This window comes from Emys orbicularis, chromosome 4 (genome assembly GCF_028017835.1).
Source record: "Emys orbicularis isolate rEmyOrb1 chromosome 4, rEmyOrb1.hap1, whole genome shotgun sequence".
Classification (NCBI taxonomy): domain Eukaryota; kingdom Metazoa; phylum Chordata; order Testudines; family Emydidae; genus Emys; species Emys orbicularis.
The window spans coordinates 46,711,345-46,724,245 of NC_088686.1; the positions used below are offsets into that span (position 1 = coordinate 46,711,345).

The following is a 12,901-nucleotide window of genomic DNA, read 5'->3' on the forward strand; positions in this document are numbered from 1 at the left end:
AGTACAGGAATGCTGCTTGACCAGGAAGAAGGAATTAATGAATTAGTATTGTGAGGCTTAATTAATTGATGTTTTTAAAGCACTTTTATGATGCCTTGCATCTGAAGTTCTTAAAGTATTATTACACTTCACTTTATTTCTTCTGTTTGGTGCAAGCCCTTGATTTCAATTCTATGTTAACTTTTATGATGGATGGGAAGGGACAGAACACCTGGTATTGCCACAAATTACTGATTCCTGTATTACTGTATGCATTTTACATTTTCTAACAGTGAAAATGTGTACAATGAAATACCATCCTTTACTTTAAAGTTTCTTATTGAGCTCTGTCTCTGAGAGTGAATTCACTCTATTGGTAGATGTAATGGCATCAGGTCTCTCTGTTGGTGCTATATTGAAAAGACAACATCACTGAAAGCTTTAAATTCTCATATTGTTGGGGCGCCTTAGTTTTGTCAGGTGCTCTGACTTGGACCTAACACTGAGTTGTAGCTTGGGAGACAAAACAGTTGGAGAACTTGGAGAAAGGCTCTAAGGGTCAGTGAAATTTACTATGGGCAGCTGTGGCTTCAAAGCAACTCTCTGTGCAGAAGCCTATTAAGAAGTAGTAGGTTACTTTCCTGCAGTTTCCCCAGCATGATGGATGACATTCTGAAAAGTGAAAGGACTTCCTGTGCCAGGGAGGTTTTCCTTATGGTATGCTGTGAGTTCTTCTTTACCCAGTTTGGTTTCAAAATATTGATTACCCTTTGCTTGATTAATATTCTGAATTAAAAACAAAAGAAGTGGCTTCAGGTTTTATTATACCAAAATAGACAATGTGTGATTTTCATTGTGGTTTATGATAGGAACGTTAAATTAATAATTTATTGCTTGTCCTAATAGTATTCCAAATAAGCCACTTACAATTGAAAAGCAGCAATTACTTTTAACTAGAAACTGGTCTAAGGTCGGATCTCTATTTGAACTTTTCTAAAGTTTTCGTGTGTTTGGATTCAGAATTTTAATTTGGCTCATTAAAATGGTAAAGGATACCGCAGCAAAGTGTGGGTCCAGATCTGAGTTTCACCAATATTCAGTCAGTCTCTGAATCTGGGCTCATGTCTACTTTAAACCTATTGTAGAAGGTGTTATTCCTTGCTTTTTAATATTAGATAATGTTCTAAAGTATGCACTTACTTTTTAAAAAATATTAAAATTCCAACTAAGTTTGGAGGTCTTGTTATCTCTCATGAATGTTAATTCTCTGCCTAAATAAGGGATTGTGTTAGTTTATGTCTCATTTAAGAAGAAGCATTATTATTATTATTATTTTCAAAATTTTGTATTCTTCACAAAGTTCTGATGGAAAAGTTAAATGAGAATATTTTGTCTATTGATTTTCCTGAAAAATGTTTTTCCAGTTATTGTTTCTGCTTTGGATTTTTTGTTTTTTATGTTGCCAATTTTTTTGGTCTGCTGGTGGGTCGCTTTTAAAATTAAAACATTTTGTTTTCAGAATTTTTTATCTTCAAAATAAAAAACAATTTTGAAACCAAAAAGTGTTTAAAATATTCAGTAGAAAATTTTAAAAAATTAAAAAATCAATTTTTTATGAAATGAGCAAATAACACTTTAAAATGCTTTTGAATTTGCCAAAATTTCTGTATATAAAAAACATTTCTGTGGTTTTTTGTTTGTTTGTATGACTGGTTTTTTGTTTGTTTTTTGTTTGTTTTTTATCAGCCATAACATTTTATATATATATTTCAGAAATAGTTCTCAAAATAGGATGTATTCTTAAGGACTTCTGTAGTAAAAAGTGGTAATGATCTCCCATTAAAATGGCAGCATTTGCCAACAGTTACCCAGAGATACCTTCATTTTTAATCTATAACTAAAATAGGAAATAACTATATGATAAATGTTGACATTTTAGTACAGACGACTGCAATGCATACTCTGGATCTTTAGTTTATACATGTCACAGGAAACTATTGGAAAGATATCACTAAAATAAAACTAATTCTAAAATATACCTTTCCATGGGATTCTTGTCAGTAACTCCTCAAATACGTGAAGCTAATACAAAATTTTCTTTTAAGAACCTCACTGATTGCCCCAAAATTAATAATACTCCAAGATAAAAATTGTGGCCATGTCTACACTAGAAACTTTTGCTGGTATAGTACTGTCAGGTGGTATGATAGTTTTTCAGAATTTCAATAGCAGGAAAAACCTTAGTGTAGATGCAGCTATAATGGCATAAAAGTGCTTTTGCTAGTATAGCTTATTTCACTGATTGAACAAATATAAATTATACTGGCAAAAGCACTGTTTTTACCAGTATAAGCTGTCTACACTGGGGGAGAGGGGGTGTTTGCTGGTATAGCTATAGGAGTTTAGCTCTACTGGCTAAACTTTTAAGTGTAGACCAAGCCTGTGTTAAACTGGAGTTACCGTTGAGTATATTTTAGTAACTTCAGGGTAAAAAGAGAGTTATTGCAGTTATCCCCAAAATAAGTGATACAGCCCCTGGAAATTCAACGTTATGGTTAAACTTAAAAGAAATTCAAACATATTAAGGTCAGATTTATGATTACCACATAATAGAGTTTGTAGTTCCTAATTAAATTAAACTGATTATAAAGGATACATTACATTTTTTCCATTTTTCCTCTCTGTGTTAAGAACATAAGAATAGCCATATTGGGTCAGACCAATGGTCCATCTAGCCCAGTATCCTGTCTTTGGACAATAGCCAATGCCAGATGCTTCAGAGGAAATGAACTAGCCAGGATGGGCAGATGTCCCTAGCCCAGGGGTGAGCAAACTTTTTGGCCTGAGGGCCACATCTGGGTGGGGAAATTGCATGCAGGGCCATGAATGTAGGGCTGGGGCAGGGGGTTGGGGTGCGGGAGGGAGTGCGGTGTGCAAGAAGGGGTTCAGGGCAAGGGGTTGGGTGTAAGAGGGGTGCAGGGTGTATGAAGGGGTACAGGGCAGGGGGTGCAGGGTGTAGGAGGGGGTGCAGAGTGTGGCAGGGGGCTCAGGACAGGGGGTTGGGGTGCAGGAGGGATGCGGCAGGCGGCTCAGGGCAGGGGGTTGGGGTATGGGAAGGGTGTGGCAGGGGGTTGGAATGCCGGGTGCAGGAGGAGTTTGGGGTGTGGGCTCCGCCCGGTGCTGCTTACCTGGAGTGGCTCCGGGGTGGCAGTGGTGCGCAGCGGGGCTAAGACAGGCCCCTGCCTGTCCTGGCACCGCGCCATGCCGTTCCCGGAAGCGGCTGGCACCATGTCCCTGCGGCTCCATGGGGAGGGGGGATAGAGGGCTCCGTGCGCTGCCCTCACCTGTGGATACCTCCCTCAAAGCTCCCATTGGCTGTGGGTTCCCGGCCAATGGGAGCCGCGGGGGGTGGTGCCTGGAGGCGAGGGCACCTCACGGAGCCCTTTGCCTCCCCACCCGCAGGGGCCGCAGAGACGTGGTGCCGGCCGCTTCCAGCAGCGGTGTGGGGCCCGCGGCGCCACGGGGGTGGCAATCCCGTGGGCCGGATCCAAAGCCCTGATGGGCTGGATCCCGCCCGCGGGCCATAGTTTGCCCACCTCTGCCCTAGTCTCTATTTGCCAGTAGCTGGGAATGGGCAACAGGGGATGGATCACTTGGTGATCACTGTTCTGTTCATTCCCTTGGAAGGACCTCACATTGGCCACCGTCAGAAGACAAGGTACTGGGTTAGATGGACCTTTGGTCCGACACAGTCTGGACATTCTTATGTTCTTATGTAATAGAACGGGGCAATTATCAAGTGATCCATCCCGTCATCCAGTCCCAGCTTCTGGCAATTAGAGGCTTAGGACACCCAGAGCATGGGGTTGCATCCCTGACCATTTTAGCTAATAGCCATTGATGGACCTATCCTCCATGAACTTATTTCATTCTGTTTTGAATCCAGTTATACTTTTGGCCTTCACAACATCCCCTGACAACGAGTTCCAAAGGTTGTCTGTGAGTTATGTGAAGAAGTACTTCCTTGTGTTTGTTTTAAACCTGCTGCCTATTTATTTAATTGGGTAACTCCTGGTTCTTGTGTTATGTGAAGGGGTAAATAACATTTCCCTATTCACTTTCTCCACAACATTCATAATTTTATAGACCTCTATCATATTCCCCACTTAGTTGTCTCTTTTCCAAATTGAACAATCTCAGTCTTTTTAATCTCTCCTCATATGAAAGTATTCCATATCCCATATTCCATATCTCTCCATTCTGAAAACTGACCATTTAATCCTACCCTTTGTTTCCTATCTTTTAACCAGTTACTTATCCCTGAGAGGACCTTCCCTCTTATCCCATGACTGCTTACTTTGCTTAAGAGCCTTTGGTGAGGGACCTTGTCAAAGGCTTTCTGAAAGTCCAAGTACACTATATCCACTGGATCACCCTTGTCCACATATTTATTGACCCTCTCAAACAATTCTTATAGGTTAGTGAGGCACAATTTCCCTTTACAAAAGCTATGTTGACCCTTCCCCCAACAAATCATGTTTATCTTTGTGATTGATAATTTTGTTCTTTACTATAGTTTCAACCAATTTATCTGGTACTGAAGTTAGGCTTGCCTGCCTGTAATTACAGGATCACTTCTGGATCCTTTTTAAAAAAAATTGGTGTCACATCAGTTATCCTCCAGTCATCTAGTACAGAGACTGATTTAAGCAACAGGTTATATACCACTGTTAGTAATTCTGCAGTTTCATATTTGAGTTCCTTCAGAACACTTGAATGAATACCATCTGGTCCTGGTTACTTATTACTGTTTAATTTATAAAGTTGTTCCAAAACCTCCACTGTTGACACCTCAATCTGGGACAGTTCTTCGTATTTGTCACCTAAAAAGAATGGCTCAGCTCTGGGAATCTCCTTCACATCCTCTGCAGTGAAGACCAATACAAAGTATTCATTTAGCTTCTCCGCAATGGCTTTGTCTTCCTATAGTACTCCTTTAGCACCTCGATCATCCAGTGGCCACACTGATTGTTTGGCAGGCTTCTTCTGATGCACTTACAAATTTTTTATTTTTTTTTTGCTGTTAGTTTTTGTGTCTTTTGCTAGTTGGTTTTCAAATTCTTTTTTGGTTTGCCTAATTATACTTTTAAAGTTGACTTGCCAGAGTTTATGCTCCTTTCTAGTTTCCTCACTAGGATTTGACTTCCAATTTTTAAAGGATGCCATTGTGCCTCTAACCATTTCTGTTGTTTAGCCAGAGTGGCACTTGTTTGGTCCTCTTACGATGTTTTTAAATTTGGAGTATACATTTAATTTGAGACTCTGTTACGATGTTTTTTAAAAGTTTCCATGCAGCTTGCAGGCATGTCATTCTTGTGACAGCACCTTTTAATATCCATTTAACTTACTTCCTCATTTTTGTGTAGTTAAATGCTACTGTGGTGGGCTTCTTTGGTATTTTCCCTCTCACAAGGATGTTAAATTTAATTACATTATGGTTGCTATTACTGAATGATTCAGCTACATTCACCTCTTGGATCAGATCCTGTGCTCCACTTAAGACTAAATGAAGAATTGCTTCTCCCCTGGTGAGTTCCAGGATGAGCTGCTCCAAGAAGCAGTCATTAATGGTGTCTAGAAATTTTATCTCAGCATCCCATCATGAGGTGACATGTACCCAGTCAGTATTTAGACTTCTGGCATTTGTGTACAAGCACTCATAAAATTTGTCATTTTTTACTTGTCTGCCATTATGTGATGTAGTTGAATGGGACTCTTTCATTTGACTGTTTCTTTTTAAGTTCTTACGTGTACTCTATCAACTTCTATCCTTGCTGTCCTTCTATCCTTGCTACAGGACACATACACCACCCTCCATAAGTGCTAAAGAAACACTAGTAGCAGCCTTCTACCTAGGTTTTCTGAATGGATTTGCAATACATGGGGAAAGGTTCCTTGTCCCTCTCATCCCCTACCCACCAGCCCTCTGCAATTACTGAAATTTAGCCCTTAGAAGAAAACAATAGATGACTCACCATGCTTAAACACCCCGAGCCCTAATTGCACAGAATTTACATAGAAGAGGAAGCATGCAACACTTCTGCTGCATTCCCCTACACCTCCTAAATGCTCCCTATCACATATCCACATTAGTATTCTTCCCTCCACCCACATATGGTGAGGGCAGCATCCAGTCTCCAGTGAAAAATATTAAAAATGCTGCAACACATATGCTTCCAGGAACTGTGTCAAAATAAGCTGATTTAATACCAACATTCCTATCGTGTTAGGAAAGCAACTTCTAGTACAGTATCCGCTTGCAGATTTTTATCTAGCAGTATAACTACTGACTCTATTTTGAGATGTTTTCTTTCCGAACTTTCCGAACTGTGTCTACTCTTTCAGACAGATTACTCCATGAGGGGAATTTTCAACATGAAAACCAAGATTCAACAGCATTCCCACCTTTTATATTGGGGGAGGGGTGGACTTAATAAATTAATATTTATGTTTTACTGTTATCGCTGTGTTCGATGCCCCTTGGACCTGTGGACACCGTAACATAAATTAATTTAATATTAAATACTACACACACACACAGGCTAACAAGTATCACATAACTCCTGGAATGGGAGCACACAAAGCCACTACAACTACATATACAAAATTGCAATGGAAACAAAAACCCTTTGCCCTGATGAGGCAGAAGGTGAATCTTAGCAATAGAGATTTCCAGGACTGTGGGCCTTCAACAGAAAAGGATGTGCCCCTCATCCTCTTCAGTTGTCTCTCAGGAGAGTTAGTAGATCTGTGGCTGTAGGCCAGATGGGGTAGGCAGCCCCTCAGGTGTACTGATCTTAAATAATGTAAGACTTCAGTGCCTCAGAGCTTGCCCTTCTAATAAAAGGCAGCTAATGCAGTTCATGGAGTGCAGGCACCAGTGAGTTTCATGGACAAAGGCCTTCATCCACTTGTATTTCCATATTTTGCAAAAATTCCAGTCTACAGGTGGTTTTCAAAGGCAGTCTCACACAGAGCACATTACAATAATTCAGTCTGGAGGTCATCTGGTTGAACGAGCTATTGAAGTGGAAAATTTTCACTAGGGACAGGAAAACCAGTTCATTTAAAATCATACCCATCATTTCAATTGCACCTTTATTGTGAGATTAGAAAAAGTTCAGTATAAGGACCCTTTCTTTCCTTTCTTCTCCTGACCCAAGAAGAGAAGGGATCCTGTACTTCCTCCAGTTCCACTGTTTGTTAACTTATCTTGTTGGAATCCAAAATCTCAGAAGTCTTTCCACCCACCTTGGTTGCTGCAGTGTTAAGATTGTGCATGAACACAAACTAGTGTATATACAGCAGCATTTTGTTCACACATTTTGTTCACACAGAAAGGGGCCATCCTCATCTTCCACTCAACCCAAGCCCATTCATTGGAAGATGGGGGTCCCAATTATTGTCTGTTTAATTTTGCAAACATTTTAGTAGAAATGCTAGAAGCCAACATTGCATGTGAGTGATCTGAAACTGAGATTTGCAAGTGGAAGTCATAGCCTAGCCATAGTATTGGTGCACAGATTATTTGCAAATGTAACCTATTATTTTCACTTTAATTTGATGTGAGAGGCATGAGGGATGGATGAAAGAAATTACTTGTTTGATATTGTATTTACTGGTTCTAGTAAACTGTGATATGAAGCAGCCACAGGCAACAGAGTTAGTAACATAACCAACTAAAAGTCATTACTAACTGGCTCAGTCCCCGTTCAGTACATATGTCTATTTGGCATTTCTTTAGTGTCCTAAAATAGAGCAAATGAGGAGGCAGTTGGAGTGGGCTGGCTGAAGAAAGGAAGGAGGGAGAGGAAGTTGAACAAACGCTTTGTGTAAAACCTTCAATTCGCTTGTATTTACCTTTGGGTATGAGAATTGAGGGTTTTAAGAACTTCAGTCTGTGCTTGTGAAAATTCACAAAAAGCTTGAGGCTGTTCCCATTGCTGGAAAACCTGTAACTCCAATGCCCTGGTCAACCCCTTTATTCACCCAAGAAGCCTCTCAATCTCCTTTCTAATCTTAGATGTTTTAAGAGAATTTTTTCTGGCGGTGGAATCGAAGGGAGTCCTCGTGCTCTACCTGCTTTCTTGTGGTTGGATAGCTCCCTCAGCGAGGTTTTCAGGGAGCACCAGCTGGTCATTCCCCCCCTTCCCTTCAGGATCTGTGAATCGGTTGGGTTGGGATTGACTAGTATTGGTCACTCTGCCTACAAATCCATCAGATTCTGCTGATGAAACTGAATGTGTGTGGCCTTTAAACCCTCTCAACGGTACAGTGGGAGCAGGAGATCACTCCTGTTCCTCCTGCTTCCAATCAGCTCCTTAAGGAGCTCAAGGGCTGTGAAGACCTATAAATTATAATCCTTATAAATGCATCTGGGAAATGCCTGTGGGTTGCCTTGCATTCACACACTAGGAATTATGGGAGTGAACCTTGTAACACACAGTTGCTAAGAAATCAAGAGGTGACCAAGAGCTGGAATCTCTAAGTGAACAAAGAAGAGTTGGTTCCCTTCCAATCCTTGTGACTCAAACTGCAGGAGTTCATTTTGTGAAGTGAACCTGGCAGGATTCTCACAGCTGTAGAGAGAAACCTAACACATAGTCCAAGTGAAACAATTTCAAAATCCAGCAAAGAATTCCTAAACCGGATAAGTCATAAAGTTTGCTTTCAGAGGCATTGTTTTCTGTTTTTAATATACCTGCATTTTATCTATTTATTGTCCATTTCCTTGTCACTGAGTAAGTGACCTTTCTTCACGTTAGGCCAAATCCTAAAACCCTTACTAAGTTGTTCCTCAGGAAAACTCTTACTGAAGTCAATGGAATTTGGAAGTTTGCCTGAGTAAAAACTGAGTAAGAGTGTTAGGATCTGAGCCTTAAGGTATTTTACTGATTCTGTCAATGTAAAAAGATTAGTAGAGTTCAGATATAGATCACCATTCATTTGTCTAGGACTCTGCTTTCTCCATAATGAGGATTGTGTAGAGTACAAAATGAGGACTGAAGGAAGAATAGCCATTCAGTTGCTATAAATTTATGACTGCTATAGATTGCCCTAGTAGATTATTGAATTAGTAATGCAAGAGAAGGATCATGTAACACAAATAGAAAATCTATCCAGATTATAGGAAATTCAAATACTGTTAATAGATTTAACAGGCTTGCTTTCTAAATTTTTTTACATTGTATATATGGTGAGGAAGTGAGTAAGTACAGCATATATTTCAGGTAATCTGAGGAACATCTCAAGATGCACTGCTTGTGTTTTATGTAATAAAATCATAGCATAGGCCTCAGCAAGGGCCTAAGGGCTTGTCTACACTACCGCATAAATCGATGTAAATTATGTTGTTCAAGGGTGTGAAAAAGCCACGCCCCGAACAATGCAAGTTATATCGACCTAAGCCCTGTCCACACCAGCGCTAAATTGGCAGGAGACGTTCTCCTGCTGACATAGCTTCTGCCCCTCGCTGATGTGGAGTAATTATGCCGACGGGAGAGCACTCTCCCATCGGCAGAGTGTGACTGCACCAGATGTGCTACAGCAGCGCAGCTGCATTGGTGCAGCTGTGCCAATGTAGCAGGTGGTGTAGACTAGCCCTAAGTCATGTGTCTTACTTTAAGCATGTGAGTAGATACATTGAAATCAAAGGGATTATTCACATATTTAAAGTCAGGCACATGCTTATGTACCTCGCTGCATCAGGGCCTTAAATGGAAAACATTCACTTTTCTTTAAAATGGCATTGTCTCCCTCCCTTCCCCCCCCCCACTCATTTGTATCCTTTTCACTTCCAGCTAATTATTAGTAGTAACGTGTTCCTACTTATATACATATGTTATAGCTACAACAGATTAAATTATTATTCTTACATATCTGCATGCCACCAGTAACCTTTGGAAAATAAACATTAAAGGTCACGACTCACCCTAAACCTTGATGATAATGATTGGCAGTTTTAGAAAGTGTCATCTAGTTACTATTCTAGTAATTAATATTCTAACAATGCTAATTTCTTAAAACAAAAATGACACTAGATTCACAGAGTGAAATTTATACTTTAACAAATTGAGCTGTAAAGCTTTAATTTAAAAAATCCCCAAAACCATAAGATCCAAATAATAAAATAAATATAAATTCATAGATGATAAGGCCAGAAGGGACCATTGTGATCATCTTATTTCTAATCTGAATTTGTCTAGATTCAACTTCCAGCCATTGATTTTTGTTATAACTTTGTCTGCTAGACTGAATATCCCCCGTTATTATCAAATACACAGAATATATGTGTAGATTAAAAATTTATAAATATTTACCAGGTTAACTTTTGATATAGGCCCAGAACTGCTTTGACATTAACTGGCCTGTATTTTTTGTTAAAACCACATAACCAACTTTTTTACTCGTTAGAACCACAATGTAGAGCACAATGTGTACTTTACCTCATTTGAGCCTACAATAAACTCTACACTTTTCATATTTTTCCACAACAGCTTTTATTAGATTTACCATTGCTAGTGGGTTTTTTAAATTATTTTAGGGGTTTTTTTGTGCCAGCACATTTTCAACAAACTTTATGCAAATAATATTCTATTTTTGTGACTGTGTTCTAACAAAATAAACTGCACGTACAACCCATCTCTGCCAGACCTGGCATGGAAATGATATAAATGTGTCAGTATTACAGTAGGGAAAACACATGAATGCACATGGTGTCTCTCTTAACTCTTAGGCTCAGTGTGATACTAATTCATTTTTGACATTTGGAAAACTTCTAACATTAATTTATAAGTTTATTGTGAGGGATAATTCAGACAGACATAGTGTTGAAATAAAACTTGAAAGAATGCACATCAGATTTTACAGGTGCATAGAACATTAATTTACAATGACAACCTTTTTGTTAAAGGTTGACATAACATTGAATGGAATGTTTTGTTTATATATGGTGGTCTAGTTTACTGACCAATACCAAAATGTATGATCAAACTGGGACTTTGTACAGTCTGCATTTCTTCTACTTTTTCTGGAATCATTTTCTTTCTTTCTTTCTCTCCCCCGCCTCCCCTCTGATCATCAGTAGTTGCCTTAGAGTATTTTATTTGTATTATTTTCCATAATGTTTTTTTCCTTTAAAAAGAAAAGTATTTACCAAAGTCGACAATGTTAGATGTATAGTTCAGAACAAGTAATATTTCTAGAATGCATGCTAAGATTGACCTTTATGTCAGTTGTCACAGAACTTGATTTGTTTGTTTGAAGTGATATACATTTATACTGAAAGCAAAAATTACAGATATTAGCACTTAGTATAAATGGATATGCTTTCTTCACGGAGGACTTTTTCTTTTGAAATTTACTTAAGGAAAATGCTGAGAATGTATATCACTTAGTTATGTCAAATGGGAGAATTGGGAAGAGGGTGACAATGCATAGTAATGAAAATAGTTTTGTGTCTTTCATATGCCCACTTGAATGAATAGGATGAAATGTCATTATTTCCATTTAACATTTCATGGAATAAGCTGATCCCTTTGTGTACAAGAACAAGTCTTGGTAATTTTAGGACTAAACTCTGTCCTTGGATGTATGGGCAGGGATACTATGAAGTCAATATAAACCCTATGCTTGCATCAGGGGCCAGAATTTAGCCTGTGGTATTTTTTAATATGTTACTTGATGGTGATAATAGTAAAAAAAAAAAAAAAAAAAAAAAGACATATTTGATGGCAACAAGGGACAAATGACATCGAAAACTTAAATCTAGACAAAAAAGCTAATTTAAGGAGGGAAATGGAAATATGAAGACATTTAAAGTGCTTTTATCCATTTTTCTTTGGCTTAAGTTGTTCAGAGATCCTGGATACCAGGTCAAAACTCTGACATTACCCCTTTAAAAAAAAAAAAAAAAAAAAAAAAAAGTCTCTGAAAACAGGGCCGGCTCTAGGATTTTTGCCGCCCAAAGCAAAAACAATTTTGGCTGCCCCCCCCCCCCCCGTTTTTTAATTACCCCACCCCCGGCCCCGCCTCAACTCCGCCCCTTCCCTGCCTCCTCCCCCCAGGCTCTCAAGCCTGGGAGGGACGGGGAGAAGCGGCGCCCGCGCCGCGGCCACTCAGAGTGTCCCCCTCCCTCCCAAGGTTTGAGAGCCTGGGAGGGAGGGGGAGACCCCGAGCGGCCGTGGCGCGCAAAACAGTTGATTCGCGCGCCGCTGCTCCCCCTCCCTCCCAGGCTTGAGAGCCTGGGAGGGAGGGCGAGTAGCGGCGCGCGAGCGGCAGCAGCAGCGGAGGTGAGCTAGGGCGGCCGGGGCACATTTTTAGGGGCGGCATTCTGGCGCCGGCCATGCCGCCCCTAAAAATGTGCCGCCCCAAGCACCAGCTTGTTTTGCTGGTGCCTACAGCCGGCCCTGTCTGAAAAGAAAAACACATTCTTTACTCCAATCTGGGTAATGATCTTTCACTGCTCTCACTACTACCTCCTTCTCTGGAAGACTCTAGGTACACTGTAAAATCTGAAAATCTATCAAGACCCCCAAGATCCTAATACCAACTTTGTCCCTTAAGGTCAGCTGCAACCGATTCTGACTCTGTCTTCTCTGAGACTTCTGGGGTGAGCTTGCATTTATATCACAACATATGCCAGTCCCTTGGGCTAGAGAGTTCATTCCTCAATCAAGGTAAACCAATGGAATTATTTTTCCAGTAAGAGAACACTGAACATCAAGATTTTGCAGCTATAGGGCAATATGCCTGGCCTTTCTTTCTGAAACCTCTCTCGGCCACCAACATATTGTCATCAGGTCAGACAACTCAGCAGTCTCAGCATACTTGACCTGTCAGAGGAGTGGATGGAAAGGACCAA

General features: G+C 40.1%; 1 protein-coding gene across 1 annotated transcript in view; it reads left to right on the forward strand.

The window, feature by feature from the left end:
* Positions 1 to 12,901, forward strand: part of SLC25A21 (solute carrier family 25 member 21) — a 358,445-nt gene that overhangs the window by 138,539 nt on the left and 207,005 nt on the right. The window lies entirely within an intron of this gene.